The sequence below is a fragment of the Amphiprion ocellaris genome, chromosome 3 (genome assembly GCF_022539595.1).
Source record: "Amphiprion ocellaris isolate individual 3 ecotype Okinawa chromosome 3, ASM2253959v1, whole genome shotgun sequence".
NCBI lineage: Eukaryota > Metazoa > Chordata > Actinopteri > Pomacentridae > Amphiprion > Amphiprion ocellaris.
The window spans coordinates 10,278,109-10,296,918 of record NC_072768.1 but is presented as its reverse complement, the minus strand read 5'-3'; the positions used below and the strand labels follow the sequence as shown (position 1 = coordinate 10,296,918).

Below are 18,810 nucleotides of genomic sequence, written 5' to 3'. Positions count from 1 at the left end.
TGTGCTCGAGTATAGAGGGGTGTTTTGTGGGTTTTTAAGGCTGATAATGATTATTAGTGAGACATTTGGAGTCGATATTCATTTGCAGTAAATGAAAGTATTTAAAATCTTGGAATTAAACTTAGAAGAACACAAACTCTAACAGAAAACTTTGTTGATACGTTTTTGTTTTGTTTACAGATGTTAAGTTAAAGGAGTTTTATTCGTGGCGTATAACCAATCAAATCACTCCAAAAGACAGAGCGACCACAGATAGATAAAGGTTCAGAGCCAAAGTAGCGCCATTTTAAAATGTATTTATTACCGTAAATCAGTAAAAAATAAAATACTGATAATCAGTAAATCAGTCAGCCCACAATTACTACAATTCTACAATGTATGTCTCTTTCCTTTGACTTGTTATTTGTACAATATACAATGTATATGATGGTGTTTTTTCATACCAAAGGCTATACTATGATGTTTTCTAAGAGACATACGATGCTATTCTGTTTGTTCTGGCCCTGGGCCACTGCACTCCTCCTGTGTTGTTTTCTGGATTGTACTCAGCTGCATGCCTTCGTCCACCAGGCCTCCATTGACTCGTCCCGCCTGCCGTCTCTGGAGCTGAAGCTGGATTGGAACAGACCAAAGTACAGTCCAATCACGATGCCAGCTGCCTCTCAAAAGGCTCCTTCATCTGGCGGAACTTCTTCTGAGGGGAAGCTGAGCTGGCCCGGCAGAACTTTGGAGATGTGTTCCAGTGGTTGGTGGATGTGTGGGGAGATAGAGAGGGACCTTTGAATTGTTCAGAAAGGAAAACAGGGAACCCATTGGTAGTTTTAGTTTACGGTGCTACTGCGGTGTGTTTTTGGGTTTTAAGAGGTGAACAGGAAGAGTTTTTTTTTTGTATTGATTATCTTTTACTTTGTTCCTGGTTGGAATGCCCATCAATGTCAACATGAAGTTCACTTTTAGTTCTGTTTATTTATTTTTATTTTACTAACACCCATTTGCTTTTAACCCCCTCACATGTTGTGTTGTTGTAAACTTACTCTTTCAAATAAATACTCGTCTAACCCTCTGGAAACCAGCGTTTGGACTGTTTTTATGTTGCTCCTCACCTACTTCAGACAGCCGGGACAAAACAATGTTTTGTGGAGTAAAGGCTTTACTATGACATTTTTAGAGCGACATGCTATACTATGACGTTTTTTGGGCAACATGCTAGATGACGTTTATAGATGGACATGCTATACCATGACATTTTTTGACCAAAGGCTATAGTCTGACGGTTTTTGAGTGACATGCTATACTATGATGTTTTTAGAGCGACATGCTATACTATGACAATTGTTGAGCAACATGCTAAACTATGACGTTTGTTGGGCGACACGCTATCCTATAGGCTTTTTTAATTGACATATTACTATGACGTTTATTTTGTTTTAGTTTTTTTTTGTTGTTTTTTAGCAACATATTCGAAGAATTTGAACATTTTAAAAATTACTGTACTTTTACATGTACAATGAAATATTATTCTATGGCATTTTTTAGACGACAGATTATACTCTGATGTTTTCTTGAATAATATACTATTTTGACAATATACTGCACTATGACATTTTTTGAACCACATATCATACATGACAATTTTAGGCAACATCCTATCATTTTGCGCTTTTTGAACCACATAATAATCTATGGGGGTTTTTTGCTGACATGCTATACTATGAACTACAGGCCATACTATGTTATTCTTGAAAAGTATACTATACTTTGACATTTCCTGAACTACATCCTATACTATGGCGTTATACGCAGAGTACTTTGGTTACATGTTGATTTATAATCTAGATTTTTTTCTGTTTTGTTTTTTGACAGGATTACCACAGACCTGACTGTGAACACCACTGACACCCACCTGAGGGAGACGCTGCCTAAGATCTCAAGGCTGCTTGCTCGTGGTCTTTCTGGCACGTACTCTTCCAAGATGAGCCGGGAAGTTAAACACTGATGGAATGACACCAGGTCTAAGCCGACAAACTTCCAATTCCTCCTCAACCCATAGTCTCTGGGAAACCTACATGGAGTAAAAAAGTAGACAGAGAAGTAAATAAGTCTGTACACAATATATTTAAAAAGAAATCATGCTAATAAATTAAGTACAAAGAACCAAATTAGCCAATATACTGGAGACCAGAGCTATTTAATTTGATAAGTATAACCTTGTTTAGTAACATTTCAATTATTTGAGAGCAGTCCTAAAGAACTGCCTGTAATCCCAATTATACAATCAGTTTGGAGGAAGAACATAGATGTAATCTGGATATACATGAGTTAGGCTTTATAACTACTATTGGTAGTATTGGTGGTAGTAATAGTAATGTGACTACTACTAGTACACAAACTACTGCTGCTGATACTGGCACTGCTACTACAACTTGTAATACTATTACAAATGCTGACACTACTTCTATGACTCTAACAGCTGTTTATACTACTACTACTGCTTGTACTGTTAGTATTACTACTACTGCTTGTACAACTATACTACAGCTACTATTAATCGTCTGGTATTTGGTTGTCAAGCTGCTAGCTCGCCTTAGCGTTTTGCTAGCGGATAACTAGTTAGCTCTCATAGACTGGAAGCTCTCAACAAGATTTAATAATGAAAAAAGAGCCAAAAACTATTCTTACCTATGAAAAGTCATTCCAAGTTTACTTGTCTCAATCTTACGACGCAGTGTGTAACTGTATGCAGCACAGTGAGCCAGTATACTTGTTGTTTCCGTTTCCACGCCGTCTATATCAACGGAATGCACTGAAACTTTGCCCCCACTAGCTTAGCCTCGCCGCTGGCACGCAGCTCAAAGGGGCGTGTCCTATCTATCTGATTCATATCTATGGGTATGACTACCCACCCTGGACAGAAAGCCCCGCCCAGAGCCATTTGATTGACAGCTCAGTCCACCAATTAAAAGCAAAGGCTTTTGTCTGCTTCCACTTGGTGGACAGGAATGACAAAATGAAAAAGCAAATGCAAAACGGAAAAGACAATGATAAAATGGAAAAATAAAAGGAAAAAAAAGCGAAAAGGGAAAAGCAAAGACAAAATTTTCCTTTTTATATATTTATTTATTTGTTTGTTTGTTTGTGTATTTACTTATTTATTTCTCTTTATATTTCCACATTTATTTATTTATTTCTCTTTATATTTCCACATTTATTTATTTCTCTTTATATTTCCACATTTATTTATTTATTTCTCTTTATATTTCCACATATATTTATTTATTTCTCTTTATATTTCCACATTTATTTATTTCTCTTTATTTTTCCACATTTATTTATTTATTTATATTTTATTGTGGCACTCCTGTGACTCCATACAGTCATAGCTTTTCATCAAGGACTTTCATGAGCCTCAGAGAGCATCCTTGGCACGTCCTAAAAGTTAAAATATAATAATATAGCCATTAATGTCAGTTTCTTAGAGAAGCTACATTTTATTGATTCACTACCACGGCTTTGCACAAACATGTACTAACTGGAGGTAAAAAAAAAAAGACATTCTGAGGGTAAAGCCAATTTCAAAAGCCAAAAGATTATGAATTATTATTCCAGTAACTTTTCAGCACTCATAATAAGTGAAAACAATGTCACTGTATAAAACTACAATTTGCTGAGAACTTGTATCCTTTGTCTTTATTGTCTTAAATCTGTAGTCATTATCCTACACTGACTCAACACTAATCACTATGAACACTTGGAAACAGTTGTTTCTCCTCTGCAGGCGTGTGTCTGAACAAAAGACAGCAACTCATTAAAACAACATAAAAACAGTTTCAGACGGAAAGCAGTGATGAAACACTCTCTAATTTTATACTTTATATAATGTTGTACAATGCCAGAATCACTGATGCTTGTTTAACTGCATAATGACCATTTAATCGGAGTCTAATCACATACCCCTTGTAGAGACTTGAAAAGGCACCTGCCACTTACTTTACTATTTTTAGTCACAGAAATTTCACCAAAAGTTGCGTAAAATCATAACTACACTAACTACAAGTTTATATATGACGTTTTTCCTGAGCAAGGGCAACAAAATGACAGAGGAGAAATCTAATCCCACCCTTCTGTTGTTTTTGTATTGTCACCGCTGACCTGGGGAGAGCACAGTCAGTCATGTGACTCCTTCAATTGACAGAGGTGAAACACGTGAGGTGATTTCCCTCCAAATCCCACCCCAAGTGGAAATTCTTCACCTGTGCTTGGCTATTTGGAACAAAAAACACACAACAAAACAAGCTAAGAAGGAGCTGACAATAATCCTACTAATGTCACTAATGTTACCACTAAAGCTTATTGATAGTGAGACAATGAGCAGTCTAAGCTGAAGTACAGACGCTGTCAATGCAACTAAACTACATTTTCAGTTCCATTAGGTTTTTTTTGTTTGTTTGTGACATACCACAAATACATTTCAAATACAACATATTGTGTGACATTATTTCAAATGCTGTACAGTCACTCCTTTCATGAATCATGCATTAGATGGGGCGGGACTTCAAACATGTAGCTAAAAGCAATTGTGATATTTTCCTAAACCTAACTATGCAGGTGTGGTGCCTAAACTTCAGCAGGCTTCTAACATGAAGTTACAGTTCTGAAAGTGTCTTCCAATGTGTGATATTTTCCCAAAAATAAATTAACCAAGCAGCAAATGAAAATTAAATATAACTCAGAGAGTAAAGCTCTCACATGGGGCCCACTATTTTGGGCGCAGTATCTGGCTTTTGCCTCCATCCTTTCCTCCTGCCTCCTTACGTGGACTCTCAGTGCCTTTTCTGCTATCTCACGCTACATCACCAAAATTATGCTTCATTCAAAAATGAAATGAGCATTCAGTTTAACTGTATAGAAACATCATTGTTGGAGGACAGTTGTAAGCGCTCAGCATTACCAATCAAATGTAGATGCTGCAGATAGTGGGACATACTGGATTCAATACTGCAGCAGCTGCAAATCTTCTTGTATGTTAGAATTGTCAGACTGTATCTGTCTGTTGTAAATTTCTCAAAGAACTTTAGCCCAAAGTCAACAACTTGCCATTCACAGCACAACAAGCTAGAAAAACACCACTGCTGTGAAAGAGATCACTGTTATAAGTCTGTGGAGTCAGTTTCTAAATAAACTAAAGTGCCTATATTTTTGGTGATGTAGAATCAGTGTAGCAGCTCAGAAATGTCTCTGTACTAGTTTTTTGGACAACAGTGGAGCTCAATGGCACAAACAAATAAGCTAAATCAGGATTTGGACACACAGCCAGTACTTGTTAGTAGGATCAATTCATTGTTGATTTCAGTCTTTTCGTGGGATTTGTTGACAGTAAGAAAATCACCAAACTCATCCTTTAAGGTCAGGATTATTTTGGCTGTGAGCTGGTTGAGATTTGAGTCGTGATTTTTCTAAATGACTTAATACCAGGCTGAATTTCACTGCGCTCTCTGTGGCTGAAACTTTCAAATCTGTTGCACTTCTAACCACATCGAAAAGTGATATCATGGTGCGCTGACACACCCTGCAGTGTATTCTACATTAATGCAGCTTGGTGAGATGTTAGTCCATTGAAGTAAACAATAATAAGATGCTCTGCTTGAGGTAATTTGCTCTTTAACATCAAACCATGCTGAGGCTGTACTTGGGTGCCGCTGTGCTTTGAACTAAATGTTAACATCAGCATGCTAATATGTCCACAATGAGAAGGCCAACATGCAGACATTTAGCAGGATCTGATAAAGTAATATATTTATAAACTTTGTAACTGCATTAGATTAAAAGTCATAATAATGCTGCCTCCACAAAATTATGTTTCTGTACAACTAGACTGCATTATCAGTTACATTTAGGGGTAAGCGCATTTTCTGCCAGACATATTGTTTCTGACGCATCACAAATGCTTTCAAAATCAACTTAGCTTTGCAATTAATTTTATTGCTTTACTGTGGCTCCTATTCAGCTCAACAATCATGTATCAGATGGGGCAGAACTCTTTACAACAGTGACCAAGAAAATGGTCTTGTATAGAGAGCAATATTGCTAAATGTAAGAGTAGCTACTTTAAGAGAGCAACAAATAGAATCGGCAGTGTAGCTAATGCTCGTTAAATAAGGTTTAGTCCAACATACATCTAGTTGAAAGGTTTTATTCTAACCCAAATGTGATATTTTCCTAGACCTAATCAGGCACATTTGATGTCTAAAGTTAACCAACCTTCTAAGATGTACTTCTTGTTGTAAAAGTGTCAAACAAGGTGTGATATTTTCCTAATCCTAACTACAAAGATTTGGTGCCTAAGCCTAACCAACAGCAAGCAAAAACAAAACTTAAATCTAAGCACATTGGTCCCAAATGGGAGGCCAACCCCAATCTCATGAGTAGGAGTTTTGTGCTAACTTATGCCTCCATCCACCCATCACTGCTCGATCTGCAAACTTTGTGGACATTTCTGACTTAAAGCCTTACCTGCTCCATCACAGTCTTACCTTTTAGTAAGAAACATATTGTTTCATATTGGGTTTCTTTCAAAAAACATAAATTAGAATTCAGTTGTAGAAAAATTTAATTCTGTGGTGACAGGGTTGGTTCGGGGATCACCAAAGTGATTTGAGTTTATCCTGAGGAGGGCATGAATGTGTATACCAAATTTCATGGCAATCCAACCAACAACTGGTGAAACACTTGAAAGTAGTGGACCAAGCAACCCGCCAACAGAAGGACAAAGCCATCATCCCTATGTTGCTAGCATGGCTAAAGACTACCTGTTTTCATTTACATTACTACATTTGAGCTGTTTGCTATTTCAGCACATCTGTTAGATGAATTCAATGTATTTCTAATGTATCTGTTCTAAAGATTGAAATGTGCAAAACAAAACTACTTCCTTAATTTTGATTTAATATGACTTATTTGATGATTGGAATTTAACTTGTGAATCTGTGAAGTGTTCAACAAACAGCTCAGGTGTTATCCACAATACAGTAAACTAGAGATCTCTGGACGAAACAGTCTTGTGACACAGTGACTTGCGATTGGTGGACATTATTTTTGCTGTACTTATGAATCCATTAAAACACTTTTGAGAGCAACACACACACTCGCTCACAAGAGGGTAAATATTGGCAGAGAATTAATAAAAAGACAAACCAGACAAAAGTTCAGTCATCCCCCAAAGGCGACAGCATACCTCAAAAACGGAGCATTTGGCAACCCATGACACCAAAATCATCTGGGCGTCTGGTTCATACAGTTCTGTACAAAAGTTTGGGGACCCCTGGGCAAATTACATATTTTGTTGATTTTGAAAGCAAAAACAAGCAATCCCCTGCAGCGAAAAGACATTAAAAATAGTTTTCTTCAAATGTCGATTCAACAACAACTTATTTTTTATTTCACAAAGTAAAAGAATCAATTAAATAGAAAGACAGGCTTGTTTTTAATGACAGGAGTTGTGATTAGTTATCTCTACTTAAAACCTTTAAACAAAATATGTAGTTTGCCCAAAGGGTGCCCAAACATCTGCATTAAGCTGTATTTCTGCATTTGAAAATGCTGAAATTTTTGCATTTTTATTCAATTGCAGATTCTGAAGTTATGAAAAAGGCTCCATTTAATTTTAACAGCAAAAGTAAAGAAGTACTGCAGAGGGGTTTTGAAATTGGCTGGCATCTTATAGAGATAATACAATACAGTGACCAAATATTAAACATATTTAAACTTGCATTAGGCAATATTGATTCTCCACTGAATCAAATCACCATATATAATGTAGTCACTTCCTCCATCATTAAACGCATAAAGAACTACCATCTTTGGGTGTATTAGTCAGACGAAGCTTCTTGTAGTTTCTTGCTGTAGTTTTACAGTCTTCAATTTTACGTTGATGGAGTCCTACGGCTCTCATCAACTCCATTCCATTAGCAGTGGGGAGAAAACACGCACTGATCAAAGACAGTCATGAAATAGTGAAAAGGGTCAAACATGTTACAGTCATAGACCCAGACATTTTTCTCTGGTGGTAGTGGAGATCAAAACTATTAGTCACAACAATTTTACTGTCAGCTTGTTTTGGAATCATGTTGCTATGGGGAAAATTTCTCTTATAACAGAATTAAATAAAAGTATAGACAAGAGAATAAGTTGCATTTGTTTATTTGTTCACTATGAGGTCATTCAGGTCATCCTACTATATTATAGAATTTCTGACCAAGAACTCAGCTTGAACAAAAAAAACATTTTTAAAAACTGAAGACAGACAAAATTACAGTAACATAGAGCAGACAAAGCAAAAGTCATCGTCTGTAGAGAGCAATGTTACTAAATGTAAAAATAGCTACTTTAAGAGACCAACAAATAGAACCTGCAGCGGAGCCGATGCTCCTTAAATATGGTTTAATCCAACATAAAAGAAGCTTAAAAACTATTAGACTGGACACAACCAGGAAGTAGACCAGTTTGCAATGTTATTTTCTTGAACATGAAGCTACGCTACAACGTGAGGCAATACAAAGATTAACATTTTGAAAAGACATCACAAACTTCTTCAACTATCTTCAACTCTCTGCCCTGAATTTTACACAATTTTACTGACTATTCGTGGAAACACAAGTCTTGACTTCTAAAAATATGTGTAGACAATATCAGACATGCTGCAAAGAATATTACAGAACAATACATTTCTTTGGCAGGGATACTAATCATGCATTTAATTGCATTATGCTTCATGTAGGGATTAGGGCAGATGCAAGCTAAATAATTAAAAATGAAATCATCTTTGCCTTTATTAACGTTGTATAAAAATGCATATGTTTCACAAATTGCACAATACAAAAGATCCACTTAGCCCCAGTAGCTTATTGGTTTTATTAAGGTCTTAACTGGTGTGATAAGTTGTAACATCCAGGTGATCATTAAATAAAATCTCTTATCAGGTGTTCACTTGTGGAGGAATTAAGCGGTACTTTGGTAAAGAACATTTTCACCTCAGAGTTTAATTAATATTAAAGAAGTGGCAAAACAATAGCCCCACTGCATTTGAAATCTTAACCCCAGGTGCCCTCATTTGGAGTGCCTAGCATATCTCCATGCTGCACCAGTCTAATCTATGGCATGTCAGCGTGACCAGGTGAAAAGTGGCGTTAATTCTATATTGGAGCCGGGCATGTGTTGAGAGCAGCAGAGACAGGTAGAGCATGCCATGGGAGTCAGCGTGTGACCTGACAGGGATTGGCAGGCGGGGTGTTAATTGGATAGGTGCGCCAGCCCATTTGTGTTGGCCATCCCATCGCAGAAGACATTGTACCTAGTTCTTGACTCCCAAGACAAGCTGCTGTTCTCTTCTTAAACATGCTCTGAATATAGCCCATGAAATTATTTGTTTCTCAACCACCACGTGACTTCCCCCCAGACACAAAGACAGGGGGATGGGAAAGACAATGCATCACAAGGTAGAGTCTCTCCAGGCTAAAATGGAGGTTATTTGGACTGGTAAGAATTCTGTTTGTGTGTGTGCAATCAATTCTCAACAACAAAATGACAGCAGTATTTAGGGAGTGAGCTGTGGCAGGTGGACACAAGTTTGTTTAGCAATTTGAATATAAAGACAAAGGCATTTGTGAGCTGCTAATGTGTGATTAGTTGTTTAATAAATGTAGTTGTTGTCTCAGTAATTAGAACATATTGGATCTTAAGTTAATCAACTATAATGGGAAGATATATTGTCATTTAGTTGTTATGTAAGCATGATCCACTTAAGTACCACACAAAAGATTGGCTACTTGACTTTGTGATATCTGACATTAAAACATTTTTTAAAAGAAATTTTTATTTGTGTGATGTTGTAACCTAATTATTACACTGTAATTAACTGTAATTGGGCAGTTATTTTTGAGTACAATGTATCTAATATGCTTTAAATATGAATACTTTACACACTCAACCAATAGAATGGCTAAAAAAAAGGAAATTTTGATTGGCTACAACTCAGATTACATAGTGACGCCGGTTTGTAGAGAGACAGTTGCTTGCTATTCGAGCTAAGATAAGTTACATTCCAGCTGTCTTAACATCAATATAATTTCCATAATGACGTCTAATTTATTCAAATACAGTTTCTTTAGGTACAATTCTGCTGTATGTTTTTGCAAAAGTACTTAAAAAAAAACTTTGTATCACCATCTCGTGTAAAATAAATTGATTTTGGAATAAACAATAAAGTATATTGCAAATGAAATGCTTTAGGTCAATGAAGATATTTACACTTTGTGTTAATCTGTTTGATCTTTTTTTCATGATGGGTCTATTAGACTTTATGTGATGTCAATAAACCAACTTTACGATGTCTCATCATAGGTGAACACAGCACTGAAGTTGACCTGAACTATAAAACCAGTGTAAACATCACAACTTATACCAGCACTGACATTTTTGACATTTAATCCATTTTCTGATGCTTCAGTTTTCCTGAAACTAACTCATTACTTGACAAACTATCTTCCTGATCTGTGAAACTGCACCAGTTGAATGTATAGTGTCCAACAGAGTCTGTGACAACCATAAATGTCGGGCCTAATGCGAAAAAAAAACTATTTCCATTGGCATATATTGTTTGTGACACCCAGATGTCAGAAATGATCTTTTAAAACAATGTCAGAAATGCTTGGAAGACTCTCGGGTATCTTTTTTTTTTGTGCATGAAAAAAATGTTTGATCCTCATTTTGCACACTGATGAGCAAACATGGTTTAAATCAAAAACCCATTCATGTTATCACTGTCATGGATTAAGCTGTTAATTATGATTAATACTGACTGATTCCTAAATTTTTATGAAAATATGTGCTGAAATTAATAAAACAAATGTTGGATGAACAGAATTCAAGAGCTTAAACTGCAGAGTTTTGTGAGCTAGCAAGTAAACTGTACGTGGAACTTCGGTTCTGTTGGGCTTTTCTATATAAATTATGTAAAGTTTTCACCATTTGAAGTGCCTTGAGATGACATATGTTGTGAATTGGTGCCTATTTAATAAACTAAACTGAACTGAACCCAACTGGAATATTATTTATGTAAAAAACAAGTTTTATCCAAATGTTAAGACATCCATTGCTCTCGAAAGATTCCACAGCAGTTCAAGAAATGTTGTTGAGTCTAATTCTGCTGGATAATGAAAAAGAATTTTGAGTTGAACTCAGTGGATCCCATGTTCAACTCAAAGCCATGTCCTTACAATTATCGTCAAGTCATTTCAACTGCTAACAAGACTTAAATTGCAATTTTTATTTTACTAGATCAAGGATTCCTGTTTTCCACTGTCCAGGCTGTAGCCATTTTCTGTGCTGTGGTTTGGTTCTGTTTTTAGAAAGCAGTCAAATAATGAAAACAATATTTTAGTTATATTAGTTGTACAACAGCAGATGATAAACTCGTTAGAAATGCATGAAGCACTCAGGTAGGAACAAATTAAACTTAAAATTGTTGGGCATCTGCAAAATAGAACATAGGCAATAAATGTTTTAAATATCAGAAACTGTAACATTTAGTTACATTTTTGCTTTGTGCGAGCAAATGCACAATTTCACATTGCTATGCAGTATGAACCAGTGATGTGTGCTTTTATTTGAATATGAATGCTTCTAATACAGCAAAGGGTATACACAACCTTCAATTTAACCTTAACCATTGTGTTGGATGCAGACTAGCCCTTCTATTGTTAAAGATGCTGCATCTTATTTTTTAATAAGCAAAGGGATTAAATTAAACCTCATGCAATCCAAATGAAATGGGGATTTTTAGATGCATTCATACAAAATGTGTCTGGAAAAGATAATTCCACTTAATAGAAGCATTTAAAGAAGTTGGCTGATGCCTCCGCTGCAACTTGGATTATATCGTGTGTTTTTTTTTCCTCCTGCTGTCATAATTTATCTTAAAAAAGGGAGGAAACTAAACATTAACATAAATGTTTGCTACAATTTCTACATTATTGATTGGATAATTTTGAGAAAGAATAGTGAGATTTTCTACATTCCGAGAGGAATGATGACAATAAACATTATTGCATGTTATTATCTTTTTTTTTATCCCTCTTATCATTAGTAATAGCATTAGTATTAGTACATTATTTGTCATTTATACATCTCTTTATATTATTTAGCTCCTTTTCCTTGCCATTTCCTGTCACTTTATAGGATTCTCTCACTCTGAGTTAGGGGCTGGTGTGAGCTGTCAGATTTGTGCGTGATATCTCAATTAAGCAAAAAAAGGAAAAGCTATTGTTTATGGGGGTGTGAGGGGGTATTTCCAAGCTGCAGGCTTTAAAATGGGAACAAGAATGTGTTCGGTCAGCTTGAACAGCGCAGGAGGATTTTGGGGAGGACTCCTCCTTTGTGACACATGCAGCATAGACATAATGAATTATATTATAATTACAAAGCGCAGTCTGTAGAAGTGGACAATATAGATATTTGGCCAGGGGGTGGAGTGTGCTGCTCCATAGAGACTGAGCCACTCCAGACTGCATTTCTATTCAGATCACTTTAACTTAGACAAATCTCAATATCAATGAATGGGTCTTTGTTCGGGAAATAAAAACATTTGAACAAGGACGCCTCATCTTCTCATACGCTGGGGGCAGATAAGCAATTTTACACACCTCTGAGTAAGACACCAAACTGCCAAGATTTTACTTTTTTTTGACTTTGGCAAAAAGTACTCGCTGTGTATTTATTTATAAATAACCCAAAATGACACACAGGAATACAGGCGGTGCACAATAGCTCAGTGAATGAAATGAGGAACATGTTTTACCAGAGAACACTGGTCTGTGTGGTGGAGCGTGTGCTGTGTGTGATGCTGGCGGTACTGTATACATTGTAGAGAGATTGGGCAAAGCAGAGCGAGCAGAGAAGCAGAGGGGAGGGAAGCTGGCAGTGACTGAGAAGATGAGGATTTGACGGCAAGGTGACAAAGAGTTCAAACAAAATGAGGCTTGTAGATTAGCAGCACTCCCCTCAGTGACAGGTGTCATCTCTTGGGGCAGTCTGTCACTCTGCCTGCTGCCACTCTTTATATAATATGAAGAGAGAGAGAGAGAGAGAGAGGAGAGAGGAGGAGAGGCAGCAGCACTTGCACCTCACCAGGCATGGCCTCGCCTGCTCTACCTGCCAGTAACCGAGATTAAATCCTAAGTGGCAGAAGGAGAGTGTGATGAACAAAAGTTAAGCAAATGTTTATTTACCTCGACACTTTGAATTTTACAGAAATTTCTCAATCAAAAATCTGTGTAAAATCAAAACAATACTACCCATGATTACTGTTGCAGCCTGAGAATATGAGCATGTTGTGATGACAAATTATATTGCTTTAAATCTTTAATCAGTGTCATACTAATAAATCACATCTCCTATCATGACATATTAAGTCACTGATATAGGAATGTTGTGACAGTATTTGATTTTTATGCAATTTTTGCATCCATGTGGTGAAATTTCTTTGTTGCTCTTCGTGTTTCAGGTATTTTATTATTAAATTAGCTTTGAAAAAAATAAATAAGGGAATTCAATATTCCTCACTGTATTTTCTCTACAGTGGCCATATTTCTCTCTCTTTCTCTCTGTGTATATATATATATATATATATATATATATATATATATATATATATATATATATATACACAGAGAGAGAGAGAGAGGTTAAGGGCAGTACTTACCAGTAAACATTTACTACCACCCAGAACAGGCAACATAGGGAGAGACAGCAAAACAGAGAGAAACACACACAGAGAGAGAGAGAGACTATTGTTCTTTTGCAAAAAGTCAGTTGAGTTTGGCCCAAACCCTTAACAAGTCTGTGATACAGGAAGGTATTAACTAAAGCTCAGAGGGAGCCAGCTCCCGTCATCCTGGTGACATGCAGACTGAGACCTGCTGCTCTCTGCCCAGGACTCCAGCCATCTGCTCCACAGATTGCACTGAAACACACACAGCGAGTGCTGCTGCCTCCCCTCTGGGTGAGAGAGTCACCAGAGGGTCAGCTACTTCTCCACGACTTTCTCCCTTATATGTTTTGACTGCTCTTTACTGGCATACTTTCATCATGGTTGCCAAGCAGCTCCGCTAATAACATTATAATCTGCAAGGACTTGACAAAGCGGAGAATCTTCGGCAAATCTAACAAGGTAGCGAGAGAGAGAGAAGCTCCACACAGAGGGAATGAGAAAAGGGGAAAAATAGGGAGACATATTCTGATGTTTGTTTTTGACAGATGAGGGATGCCCCCTATTGACTTTGTCAGGGAAGAAAGAAACGGGGGTAGAGAGAGTAAAACCAGGGAGCAGTGGTGACTGCACAATTTGAAGAGAAATAACCCGAGTACCAGCGTTCCCGTCGTAGGGAAAGAGTCCTTAAGATTATATGGACAAAAGGAAGACTCAGACGGCCAATATACATTAAGGTTGTAAAATATTCATTGCATAGGTTGGAAAGGATGGAAGGTTATGTGAGTATTTGGCAACCCTCTCAAATGGAAAATTCTCTCTGAATAACAATCAGGTGGTATAGAATCAGACATATAATGAAAAGGAAGATGAGTGGTAGCTGGTTATGGCGACACAGGGCAAATTTCTGTAGCCTTGAAGAGAATCAATTATAAATTTATCAGACCAATAATTCTAAGTTATGCGGCACAAAATAAGGCATTAAAAAATGGTTAAACTACACATTTGGCAATGTTTTTTTTTATATTTTTGTTTTTTTATGTTTAGCTTAAATTAATTTCCTAATAAAACGATTTCACACACTTGCAGCATGCCAGCATCTGTGCCCTGCGCATTGAAAAACAAGTCATATGCCTCACAGTGCCTCTCTGGTCTGTGAACCAGTGTCCGTTGGGGAAATCGACCACCCTGGGCACAGTTGTGCTGGAGTGAGTAATGAGGCAGGCTTTCCACGATGGCTGATAGAGGCTCCCATTAACAGCCATGCTTCAGGGTATTCTCTGTCTCTGTGTTGTGGAATGGAAATGAGATCTGATAGAACCATGTATAATTTGTTGTCACATCAAAGTGACACTTATTAGCTTTATTTCCTTATCATTGTTACATCTACAGTACCTCTGGGTAAATATTCCAGAGGAGCAGACTGCTGCTCGCCAGCTTTTGTTATGCACCTCTAAATATAGGGATAGTCAGAGTAACTTTCATTGAGTTCTGTAACTGGTTGTAGAAATGTGTGTCTTACTATTGACGTGCTTTCAAATTGGATACAATGAACAATGTACTTTACAACACAAATAAATCTTCTGAAAGCTTATATCCAACACTTCTGCTGGCTCTTAAGGAGGAGTTTGGGCATTTTTTTCTCTCTTTCTTCTGGGAGAGCAAACATTGTTGTCATTTTTTTCTTATTCCTGCCTGTGTCATTTCTTTTCATCGCCAGGGTTGGTAATCTTACTAATAACATCATCCCACTGTGGGTAAAAGTTTTTGTTGCCGCACTGGTTTGGGGTATATTTTATTCATCAGCCACACGCACAAACACACGTGGATTTTTCCATTAATCTCACAGCTATGCTGAAGTGGATTATTTTGAATTTATCCAACATCCCTCTTCATATCTTTGTGACTTTGAATTGGGATATTGTTGAGTAGACCACTATCAGAGCAGAATTATTTCCCCAAGTCCAACAGAGAGCTGAGCACTGAAGGGCTATATTTTACCATTGCATCTATAGATGTGCAGCATTATAACTCATGAGTGGCACCTCATTTCACACAGCCTAATGGCTTGACACTGAGAGCACACTGGGGATCCAGGCAGGGGTGTTTCCCTCCATTTTTTACTTTTTTTTTAGCCTAAGTTTTATGAGATACAAGGATTAGGGTTGATTGAAAGTCAGAGTGAGCTGTTGCGTAGCACTGCAACGCTACAAGGTTTTGCATTAAATTTCCCTCATTGATTACTTAATTGTACTAATGATACACAAGGCAGCCAAATCACCCTGATTTATGTTTTTACAAATTCCGCAGGCTCAATTTGCTGCGCTAAATAAAAAAACCTGACAAGTCAAAGATAAGGTCAGATGGGAGTCTTTCTACTCTCCCCCCGAAAATCACCCTCAGACTGCAGCAGCCCTGTGATATTTAGCTGATTTAGATAGAGAAAAGCAGACACTGAGGCACAGTCTACTCTTTAGTGAACTTATCTTACCCGCCTGGATGTGACAGACAGTGTAGCCCTCCAGCTTAGTTGTCATACACCAGCGACCAGTCAGAGCTCGTCAGGTTGCATGATTGTATAATTGTGTTGTGACACCTTGAACCCGCCGGTGGTATATAACCATGTTAATTTTCTGATAGCACACCGTGGGCTGTTAGAATCAGAGTTATGATGGGTGTAATTTGTGCCTCCGATGGCAGACTGAAAGGAGCGGGTCATCAGCAGGATAAATACAAATTAAAATTGATGCAGGTCTCATTTCTGCTTGACCAGTTTGTGTTCGGAGGCTGCAGAGAGCTAGGAATGGTGCACTTGCCATTTGGTCTTCCATTTCAATTCAGGGCCCGAAGGCAAAAACTCCAAATAAATGTACCTGCCCAAAGATGTGCTGCAGTATCACAGAGCTGATAATAAAAATAAAAAAAAATCTGAAGGCTTGAAGTATGGCAGAATTTTTTTTGAGTTCACAAACTTGAGTTTTCCATCTACAAAGAAAAAAAATATTAAGATGAAAACAGAAAATAATAATACAAAAACGCAGGGTAGATTTGCGATATGTTTCCAATATCAACAGAAAGATTGGATATTGTACACTTTAAATGAAAAGCTAGTGACTTGAGAAACAACATACGAGTGACAGGCTCATTTTGATTTCTGTATCAGCTGTTTGTTGCCGTCTCTTAGCGCATGTGTGCGTCTGAGTGTGTGTACAGGTGTGTGTGTGTGTGTGTGTGTGTGTGGTGTGTCCAGCAACAGCAAAGAGGCATCCTCCTGAACTCCTGTCACAGCTTCACTGACTGTGAGTTCAAGAGCTCTTCATTACAGCCTCTGCACATCTGAGGGAAAGAGAAACAATGCTTAGAGCCGACTGCACATAACCTTTCCATTCAATCAGCGGTTCAAACTGTCTCCCACTACTGCAAATCACTCTGTTTCTCGCTAGTCAAGTGTAGCACCGAGTCAAAAAGCCTCCTATCAAAAATGGATAAAAATATCTTTCACTGTATTGACCAACAGGCAGAAAACTACATCATGATTTCTGATATAAAACACATACTTTTAAACCATCATATGGGCTTTTGAAAATCCAAAAAATGTGAACCCACAGTATGTATTACCCATCACTGTCTGTAAAATATGTATATTCATGAAAATAAGTGGTAAAACTAGTGCAACAGTACTACGCCGACGTCAAACAAAAGCTCGTCAGTAATGTTTTATACAAATCCACTGATATAATAATTATACTATCCCCAGTCCTTAGTGGAGGTTGATTGTTCTTGCTGTGAGCTAACACACTTAATTGTAGTATGCAAATGAGAGCAATTACAAAGCTTTTAGGTGAAGAGATGACAGCTGAGGTTGGTTCTATTGGGGGCCTCACCCAAACAGTTGTCATGGAAACCACATAGAGTAACGCAACTGTCAAACGGATATAATCTCATGATATGTCCAGAAATTGCCTCCTCTTCTACTTTGTGCTCGCAAAACCGATCCATATGAAAGGGAGATTCTTTGATTACTGAACAAATTGTCAATTTGTGTTTTGCAAAGAAAAAGAGCGCTCATTTGAGGAAAAAGAAATGTTGGAATGGATTCAATTTCCAAACCAACACTTCATAAAAATGTAAAATATGCTCACACACACAGTCCGAAACACTTTGAGCATTTTTTTGTAGTGTCAGTAATTAGTCACGTGTGGCTACAAGGAATTTCCAACAATTATTTTTTAAAGTAGTCATTCAGCATACATCTTTTTGTGCTGTGAAGTCGGTGGCTTGAACAAACATGCCTTCACTTAACATCTGTTCTAAGTAAGCAACAGTCTATATGCTATTGATTCGTGACAATTTTAGTTACTGTAGATCAAACAGACTTTCACACAGGCTGCACTCGATCAAAACCCAGCAGGCTTTATTTAGGTGAGAGCTTATTGTCAGTGGAGCCGCCCAGAGTCACCTTTTCATACAGCTGATCACATGACGGTCCTAATAGTGGAGCTGATGATTGTCATTGTCTACAAAATCACACAGGATACAATCCTTACAATTAAAATCATCATCTTCACTTCTCACAGTATATAATCTTGTTTAAAAAATGCCCACATCTTGCTGTTTGATGTAGATGCAAAATTGTAAAATGATTAACTTTTTAAGAGAATTTTCATATCTCTGAAATAGGTCTACACTGTTCTATGTTTGTTTATTCCAAATGACACAATCACTGCATGAAAGTAAAAATATTGCTATAAATTTTGTCAGATTTTTTAAATAACAAACAATATTACAATTACTCCTGTGGAGGCTTTTGTGAATGACATATGAGTTGCGTCTGAGAATGAGATGTTATGGAGGTAAATGACAAGAGGCAGCTCGTAATAGAGGTGGTGGCGACGCGGGCCTGCTGATCTAATCCCTGACTCAGTCATGTGACCACCTGCTCACCAATGGCAGGGGTGTTTTCACCACAAAGCCGAGGCAGCTGGGAAAATTGATTTCTCATTTGAGCTGTATTTGATAGCTTTCGAAATCAAAAATTGAAATTAACTAAC

General features: G+C 37.3%; 1 long non-coding RNA gene across 2 annotated transcripts in view; it reads right to left on the bottom strand.

Moving 5' to 3' along the window:
• Nucleotides 1–281: 281 nt before the first annotated feature.
• Nucleotides 282–18,810, bottom strand: part of LOC111564875 (uncharacterized) — an 84,559-nt gene continuing 66,030 nt past the window's right edge. For both annotated transcript variants that reach the window (XR_008601228.1, XR_008601227.1), the window contains 2 exons: nt 1,904–2,062; nt 282–777 (listed from right to left, as the gene is read on the bottom strand). This is a non-coding gene — a long non-coding RNA (uncharacterized LOC111564875). The remainder of the gene's footprint in view (nt 778–1,903; nt 2,063–18,810) is intronic.